The 9,176-nt window shown below is 41.0% G+C and overlaps 1 pseudogene; it reads right to left on the bottom strand.

Annotated features, from left to right (window-relative positions):
• Nucleotides 1-8,177: 8,177 nt before the first annotated feature.
• On the bottom strand, nucleotides 8,178-9,176 carry LOC102731751 (profilin-1 pseudogene; annotated as a pseudogene).

Genomic DNA, 9,176 nt, shown 5'->3' with positions numbered 1-9,176 from the left:
TTTCGACCTGAACTATATGATAATTCTATTTTTAAAAAAGATTTATTTATTTATTTATTTGAGAGAGAGAGAGGGAGAGAGAGCACATTAGAGTCGGTTGGGGAGGGGCAGAGGGAGAGGGAAAAAGAGTCTTGACTCTGCTCTGAGCACGGAGCCTGACATGGGGCTCGATTCTGCGACCCTGAGATCAGGACCTGAGCCCAAACCAAGAATTGGATGCTCAACCAACTGCACGACTCAGGTGCCCCATGATAATTTTATTTTTAATCTCTCAGGAACTTCCACACTGTGTTCCATAATGGTTGAACCAATTTACATTCCCACCAACAGTGCACAAGGGTTCCCTTTTCTCCATATCCTCATCAACACTTGGGGAGCATTTTCTTAATAAGTCACCTGAATATGAATCTTTGTCTCAGTCTGCTGCTACACCTCATGACCTAAGGCCCACAACAAGCTTGCTTCTGACTCAGGGCACTTGACTTTACTTTGGCTTCCTTCCTTCCTCCATGAGGTCTCTATTTAAATGCCATCTCCTCAGAGAGGCCTTCCTGAACCCCAGATATAAAATAGCACCACTCCTTCATTTCTGTCCTACTCCTGTTGCCTTCCATCTCAGTAACTTGTTTTATTTTTCTTTCACAGCATTAATTACTTTTTAAAAGTACATACTTACCTTTTTGTTTACCATTTCCCTGTTTCCTTGGCGTCTGCTTCATGAGGGTAGGGACTTTGTCTCTTTTGTTATTGCTGCTCTAGAACTGAGCTCCTAGTGGCACTTGATAAAAATCACTGGAATGAATTATTATTCTTTAATACAGCAGGGAAATGTAGTAGTGGAAATTTTGGGTCAAAGGAATAAAATAAAATTACATTATTAAAACTTATATTTTCTTGAAAATTGTAATAATCTTTAGAACTACATATTTTTTGGTTATCTTTTTTCATTTTGCAACTATTTGTCAGAAATGAGTATTTTAATTAGTGTTGCATGGCCTCCCTGTAGGAACCCCAAAGACTAGTGGCATTTTCCAAGTTCTTCATGAGAACTTATCCCCATTGTAGATGATACAAATGAAAACAATTTGCAATGGAAAGAATATGGAATGGAGTTGTAGTCCTTGTTTTTGCAAACCAGCTCTGTAGCCTTGACTATCGTACCCTTCCTCTAAAATGACTGGCTGGGCTGGATCAGTAATTATCAAACTTTTGTGTGCTTACAGGTAGATGAAAATTTTCCTGGCTCAACCTGGGAGATTTTAGTTTAGGAGGTCTGGGGTGGGCCTCAGAATCTGTATTTTCCCTATAATTACAACAGGTAACTTAAGAACAAATAGTCTCTACACCATACTTAATAGTCAACCGGGCGAGATGTTCATTTATTATGTCAATCAGTTCACAAACTTTTATTGAGCATCTACTATGTACTCTGCTATGTGTTGTAGATTCTGGAGATACAGTAATGAATGAAATGGACTAATCTTTGTTCTCCTGGAGGAGAGATAGAGATAGAGAGATGGAGAGAAAACACTTGACAGAAGACACAGACAAAAAAACATAAAAAATATATATCTATTGTTAGATGGTGTTAAGTGCTAGAGAGAAAACAAGTAAGGATGGGGCATAGAGTGCCCCAGGAACAGGTTGGGGTGGTGGTGATTGGGGTTGTAATCAGGCAAGACCCACTGAGATGGTGACATTTGAGGAGAGAAGGAGTTAACGATGAAGCTATCTGGAAGAAGAGCATTCCTTAAAATTAACAAGACAGGAAACAACAAATGTTGGCGAGGATGCAGAGAAAGGGGAACCCTCTTACACTGTTGGTGGGAATGCAAGCTGATACAGCCACTCTGGAAAACAGTGTGGAGCTTCCTCAAGAAGTTAAAAATAGGGGTGCCTGGGTGGCTCAGTCGGTTAAGTGTCTGCCTTCAGCTCAGGTCATGATCCCAGAGTCCTGGAATCGAGCCCCACGTTGGGCTCCTTGCTCAGCAGGGAGAGGGAGAAACAGCTTCTCCCTCTTTCCCTGCCTGCCACTCTTCCTGCTTGTGCTCTCTCTCTCTGTCAAATAAATAAATAAAATCTTAAAAAAAAGAACTTAAAAATAGAGCTACCCTGTGACCCAGCAACTGCACTACTAGATATTTACCCCAAAGAAAAAATGTAGTGATCCAAAGGGGCACTTGCACCCCAATGTTCATAGCAGCAATGTCCACAACAGCCAAACTGTGGAAGGAGTTGAGATGTCCATCAACAGATGAATGAATAAAGAAGATGTGATATATACAATGGAATATTACTCAGCCATCAGAAAAGATGAATACCTACCATTTACATCGACATTGTTGGAACTGGAAGGTATTATGCTGAGTGAAATAAGTCAATCAGAGAAAGACAATTATCATATGGATTCACTCATTTATGGAGTCTAAGAAACAGCGCAGAGGATCATAGCGAAAGGGAGGGAAAACTGAATGGGAAGAAATCAGAGAGGGAGAAAAACCATGAAAGACCCTTAACTCTAAGAAACAAACTGAGGGTTGCTGAAGGGGAGGGGGTTGGGGGATGGGGTAAAAGGGTGATGGTCATTAAAGAGGGCATGTGATATAATGAACACTGGGTGTTATATGCAACTGATAAATTATTGAACACTACATCTGAAACTAATGATGTACTATATGTTGGCTAATTGAATTTAAATTAAAAAAAAGAAAAAAAAAAAAAGAAGAGCGTTCCAAATGGAGGGATGGGCAAATGCAAAAGGCTCTGAGGAGGGAGGCTGCCTGCATGTGGGAGGATGGGCAAGGAGTGCAGTGATGGGAAGATTAACAGGAAATGTGGTGGGGAAGATCCTGAGAGGCCAGATCACACAAGGCCTTATAGGTCATTTTATAGTCTTAAGTTTTACTCTGAGCAGAATCAGAAGACAATGGAGGGTTTTAAGCAGAGTTGAGACATTGTTCTACTCTTTAAAAAAAAATTCAGTCCACAAGGGGAGCAAGGGTGGAAACAGGCAGGCGGTAAGTGCTTTTTATGTATTAGCTAATTTAATTCTCATAACCAAGAGCTTTAACATTCTATTATCCATTGTTTGTTGGACTTGGTGAAAAATTTTAAAAATTAATTTTACTCAGTTCTTTGTCCTTGCTATTATTACTGTTTATGTAACCTATTCATTCTCAACCATTCATAATTTCCTGGCCTTTTTAAAGCAGGGAGTGTGGTAGGATGGGAGGTGGGAGGGTCATTCTTTCTTCCCTCCTGACATTTCCTTCCCTGTGGATGGACCTACACTCACCCAACACCGTGGGGGTGGGGAATGTCCATTAGTTTTTGATGGAGTGTTCAACGATTCATTAGTTGCATATAACACCCAGTGCTCATCACAATATGTGCCCTCCTTAATATCCTTAATACCAACAAAGCACTTTGTTGGTTGGTCATTCACAAAAATTACAGTAGGTGGCAGACACACTCTATCAAAATCAACCTCCATCCACAGCAGTTCTATTAAGAAGGAGCTAGCCAATTTTTACAATGTCCCATTAGAAATCACACCATCTTTGTTTAAGCTTCTGTAACAGAGTACCATGGACTGGGTGGCTTTTAGATGACAGAAATTTATTTCCCACAGTTCTGGAGGCTGGAAGTCCACGATCAGGGTGCTAGCATGGTTAAATTCTGGTGAGGACCCTCTCCTGGGTTGCAGACTGCTGAGTGCTCACTGTATGGTGGAGAGAATGAGAGTACTCTTTGGCTTTTTCTTTCAAGGAAACTAATCCTATTCATAAGGGCTCTACCCTCATGACCTAACCACTTCCCAAAGACCCCACCTCCAAATAGCATCGCGTTGGGATTAGGGTTTCAATATATGAATTTTGGGAGGGGGGGACACAAATAATCAGTCCCAGATTCACTTGGCAAAGCCTCTAAGTTAGGCTATTTAAGAATGAATCCTGTTGGTTCTTATCTTGGAGTTGGCAGTCTTTTGAATATTTGTAAAACATGTTGAAGGAATTCATTGTTAGTAGATCTTATTTTTTGAAATAGAAGTTGTTCAGGTGCCTGGGTGGGTGGCTCAGTTGGTTAAGCGACTGCCTTTGGCTCAGGTCATGATCCTGGAGTCCCGGGATCGAGTTCCGAGTCGGGCTCCCTGCTCAGTGGGGAGTCTGCTTCTCCCTCTCCCACTCCCCCCCTCTTGTGCTCTCTCTCTCTCATTCTCTCTCTCAAATAAATAAATAAAATCTTTAAAAAAAATGAAATAGAAGTTGTTCAGAGCTAAGGCTTTCAAATAAGAAAAGCCATTGAATTGAGTTTTTTGATGTGTAGAAGGATCATTTTTGGAAGTACTAATTTGTATTTTGCCATATGCTTATTTCTTCTCCTCCAATCCAAGTGTGTAGCCGGGCCCTTGAGAAATTCCTTGTTTCAGATATTTTTTTATAGGATAGAAATACAAATTTTGATCTTGAAAGAGTATTACCTCCACTGAATATAATTTATGTCCCGGATGGGTAGAAAAAGAACAGAATAGACAGAGAGAGATAAAAGATACTAGAGACTGGGAAGGAGATAAAAGTCACTGGAACTTGTGCTTGTTAGAAACCTAGGCCCCTGGCACAGGATCCCCAGCCTAACCTTCCAGTGCTCTTAGTATGTACAGAAGAGGTGGGATGCTGGACAGGAAGGAATCATAATCCACTGGGACAATGGACTTCTTGGCAGTCTGGATAGATGACTAAGAAACTCTTTAATGCTTCAGTGCCAGAAGATCCCAAGATCTTGGCGCAACTTGGAATTGGGAACCCAAATAATGGATGGAAGTGCTTATCCCCAGCAGCCTGGTAGAATGGGGCTCAGAGTCAGATTTAAGGTGATTAAAAGAAAATAAAACAACACATTATTTCTTGTATCCCTAGAGTCATACCCACTACAGATATTTGGATATTTGTCTCTAAAATAACCATATTTACTTTTTATCTCTAATGTTTTATAGGTCTGTGAGTGCCCCACATTTTCTGAACAAGGCTAGCATCATTAGAATAAGTATAAAATTTTCTAGGTGGCTATTTGAAGGTCAGTTTTCTTTTGCCTGTATAGATTTTTTTTTTAAAAAATTGAAATATAATTGACATAATAAGGCCTGTATACATTACTAATAAACAAAACTATATCATTACTTTTAATTATTTCATTTTGTTTCTTTGAATTCCTTTATCTATTATGACAGATTCTTGGGAAAAGTCAGAAATTAGGCTTGAGATCCTATAGTATCTCCATGTACTGATATTTACTTTTCACAGATATAATTGAAATGATAGAGACAAACAAAAAAGCTACCTAATAAAGTCAAAGAAATATAGTATTTTTGGATTTGTTATGGCCCTTTAACTCTTCAATGAATACTTTATAGAACTCACTACATTTGCTGTGTACTTTTCAAAGATCTTTACCAATATTAACCTCACTTAAGACTTGTAACAGTCTTCTTAGGTAGACACTAGTATCTTCTCTTATTTATTTATATTTATTTATTTATATTATTATGTTCAATTAGCCAACATATAGTACATCATTAGTTTTTGATGGAGTGTTCAATGATTCATTAGTTGCGTATAACACCCAGTGCTCATCACAACACATGCCCTCCTTAATACCCATCACCCGGTTATCCCATCCCTCTACCCGCCTCCCTTCTGTAACCCTCAGTTTGGAGAGAAGGAAACTGAGGCATTGAGAGCTTAAGTAACTTGTTTAAGATTATGCAACTAGTGATGGAGTCAGGGATTCAGCCCGGGTAGGCTCAGTCCAGATGTTGTAAACTACTGTGCTACACTGCCTCTCTCTAACAGGCTCTAATGAGCAGCTGAGAGCCTCTTTTAGGAGAGAAATAGGAAGGCATGGATGATCCGTGGCAATAGGAGGAAACAGCTGACTCATTTATTCATTTGGTTTCCTAAGCTTAATTTGTTATTTTCTCAGGCTCAGTTCCTATTCCAGATAGTTCAAGAAATCAATTCAATTTTCTTACTGTCTTACTAACTGTCCCAATTTAGTACTTAGATGATGGATCTGTCCATCAACTCTGCAGTCAAATTATGGCTTCACTGGTATTACTGAATGATTTTTCTTTATCACGTAAACAGCAAGAGCCATATTTCTGTCTATGGATTTACCATGCAATGAGCAAGATAGAGACCATCTTTACACCTGTCTTTATCTTTACTCACAAGAGAATCTCCTGAAAGATCACATACTAAACATCTGAAATCTTCTGTTACCTACTCAAGGCTAGGAAAATCACACCAACCATATGCTATTTTGCCACAAACTGAAATTACTTCCATTGACACAAGTATTCAACTAGCTACAGACTCTAAAACCTCCTAACTTTCCTCTGGTTTGATACTTATTTCTAGTCGTTGGTTTGTTTTAGGTAAATGTAGAGTACAATGGAAGCTCTGAAAGACATAGTTTTGTGTAAGTCTCAAGTTCCTAATCAAGATACTTGTTCTTTTTGAAGACGACTTGAAACAAAGGGGAGGCTTGGTGTACCATGGAGACCCACAATCCCTTGGGACCCTCAAACCAGGAAAGAAGGAGAGACAGCTCTAGCCACAGGCTGGAAGGGGGTAAACTAGCTGTTAAGCTTACTGGTGTCACATAGAGTGTCTTGGGGGTTTTCTCTCCTAGATAGTTTATTTTCTGTGAGTATATATAAGGTTGACACGAACTGTTTGTGATTGCAAGGGAGTCTCAATCCAGTCTCTATCATTCCAAGCAGATGTGCTGTTCCTTGTCCCTTTCCTGATAGCCAGGGTCCTAGCTCATCTCAGACACAGAAGGTATTTGTTGTCTGTGTACCTCATGACCAAGTAAATAAAAACCTAGGTCGATGACATACATAATGTAGTCTCCATACAATATATTATTATTTATATCCAGAACTGTATTAGCAACCTTACCTATCAGAATAGAAGCCTATGTAGTAATCAATGTCCAGGATAATTTTGACATTTGGCTAAATTTTAGGATTTCTAACACCAAAGTAGATATTATGAAAATCTTGGCCACACTTACATACTTTTTATTTTTTTTCTCTTTTTCAACTCTTCTAGGGTTCTTTTCATTATAGTTTCTCTCTCCTCTTTTCCCACTTTTCTTATTTAAAAAATGCTTCATGTTCTGAAAATCTCTTTGAGTCAGGTCTCAGCTTAAATGAGTTTCCCAGGGAAACTTTTCTAATGCCCAGATTAGATTAGGTAGCTCTAGTCAAAGTATTCATAACTCATGTAATCAATCAGTTTACTCATTAATTATGGCGTGAAAGGAATCATGTTTATATTTTTACTCTTTGTCCTCCTCTCTGCCATTAGAGTGGATGAGGGCAGGGACATATCTGCTTCTTTCATTGCTAAATTCCCAGGGCTGGCACATGGTAGTAGTTCTCAACAGTTAATTGTCCCCTTTTTGAAGGTTTAAAAAAAAATCCCCGCCCCCCCCCCTTTTTTGGTTGTTGTTGTTTGTTTTCTATTTCATCAGATACCTTAAATATATTTATGTACAATACAGAATGTTAAACCTGGGAGAGACTGTCAATGCTTATCTAGTCCAATTCTCTGCCCTTTCCCCTTAATTTAAATATGAGAGACCTGTCTCAGGTTGGTGCAGTGACTTCCACATGGTTACACTGAACACAGGTGACAGAGCTAGGACCCTCAGTCCAAGTCTCCTTCCATATATTACATTGGTTCCCTCCCTTACTCCTCTTTTTGTCAACCCAAGTATCTAATAAGTAAGGAGAAAATCTGTCCAAGATGAAAGGGATGTTTCTCTTCTATTTAGTCCGGTCCAAATATCTTAAGTTTTCAAAGCATCATTTGGGGATGATTTAAAAATATTTTTGAAGTATAGGAAACTGCTAAGGGATAACATTTTTTCATCATTTAACATTAGAGGGCCAGGTACATGTAAAGACATCAACCTTGAAGTGCCGCTTTCCTTTGAGTCACACTGTTATGATGGGAAGGAGGAAAAGACAGGACAAAGATAGTGCCTGGGATGCTAGCATAGTCTGATATGGAATTCATAATCCCATAGATCTCTGAGGTTGATCTAGCCAGCAGGCAAGTAGTCTTATCTTCCCTTAACAATACATGAGCCTTCCTAAGACAATAAGATTTTTTTTTTTTAGTAGAATCTTTTTTATTCAGGAAAAAAAACACAACCCCAAAACAAAAAAGTTTTCCAACCACACACAGGAGGGGTTTGGGTAGGGGAAGGTGTCTGTCCATCCAGCCCCAGCCCCCAGCCCATGTGGTTTTGGCATCAATAAGGGGTGTGGGGTAATGGCCCCCAAAATAAAAATGGTGTATGTGTGTATCTGGGAGGGATAGGGGTGCAAAAGCCGTGGGGAGTGGTGGTGGTGGGGGGGGAAGGGACGGACGAGGTCAGTACTGGGAACGCCGCAGGTGGGAGGCCATTTCATAGCATTTCTTGTTGATCATACCACCGTGGACACCTTTAACCATCAGCAGGACTAGCGTCTTGGCAGTCATGGCGACAGTGATGTTGAAAGTGGGGGCTCCCCCGGTGCTCTTGGTACGAAGATCCATGGTAAATTCCCCATCCTACAGCAGTGAGTCCCGGATAACAGAACATTTCTGGCCCCCAAGTGTCAGCCCGTTCACGAAAAAGCTCGACCGGTCTTTGCCAACCAGCACACCGACCTCAGCTGGCGTGATGACGAAGGTTTTCCCGGGGACGGCGGCCCAGACGGAGGGCGAGACCTTATAGCCCACGATGGCCGCGTCCTGACAGGTCCCGTCCGCCGTGAGGTTGTCGATGTAGGCGTTCCACCCGGCCACGGCGCTTCTACCCGGGCTTCTCTTGGCGCTGCTGCCGGGGCCGCGGGCTGGGCTCGGGCGCCTCGGGCTGGTGGGCGGGGGGAGGCGGAGAGCTCGGGGCAAGAGCTGCCGTCCCGACCGCGGCTCTGGTGGCTGCGCAGACAATACGGTTTTGTTAGAGAAAAATGCTTCACGCAGAGAAGGAAGTAGGGATTTGAAAAAGCCATCCTGAGCAGGAAGCATTGTGAGAAGTAGCAGGATCATAGGTATTCCAGAGAGGTTATTAGCCTGGTAGCCAAGTGTGCTGCTATTAAGAGTTCTCCTTATTCTCAT

The sequence above is a fragment of the Leptonychotes weddellii genome, chromosome 9 (genome assembly GCF_054177405.1).
Source record: "Leptonychotes weddellii isolate Sample4059 chromosome 9, ASM5417740v2, whole genome shotgun sequence".
In the NCBI taxonomy this organism is placed as follows: Eukaryota; Metazoa; Chordata; class Mammalia; order Carnivora; family Phocidae; genus Leptonychotes; species Leptonychotes weddellii.
The sequence above is the reverse complement of the archived record's forward strand: the minus strand, read 5'-3'. Positions and strand labels throughout refer to the sequence as shown.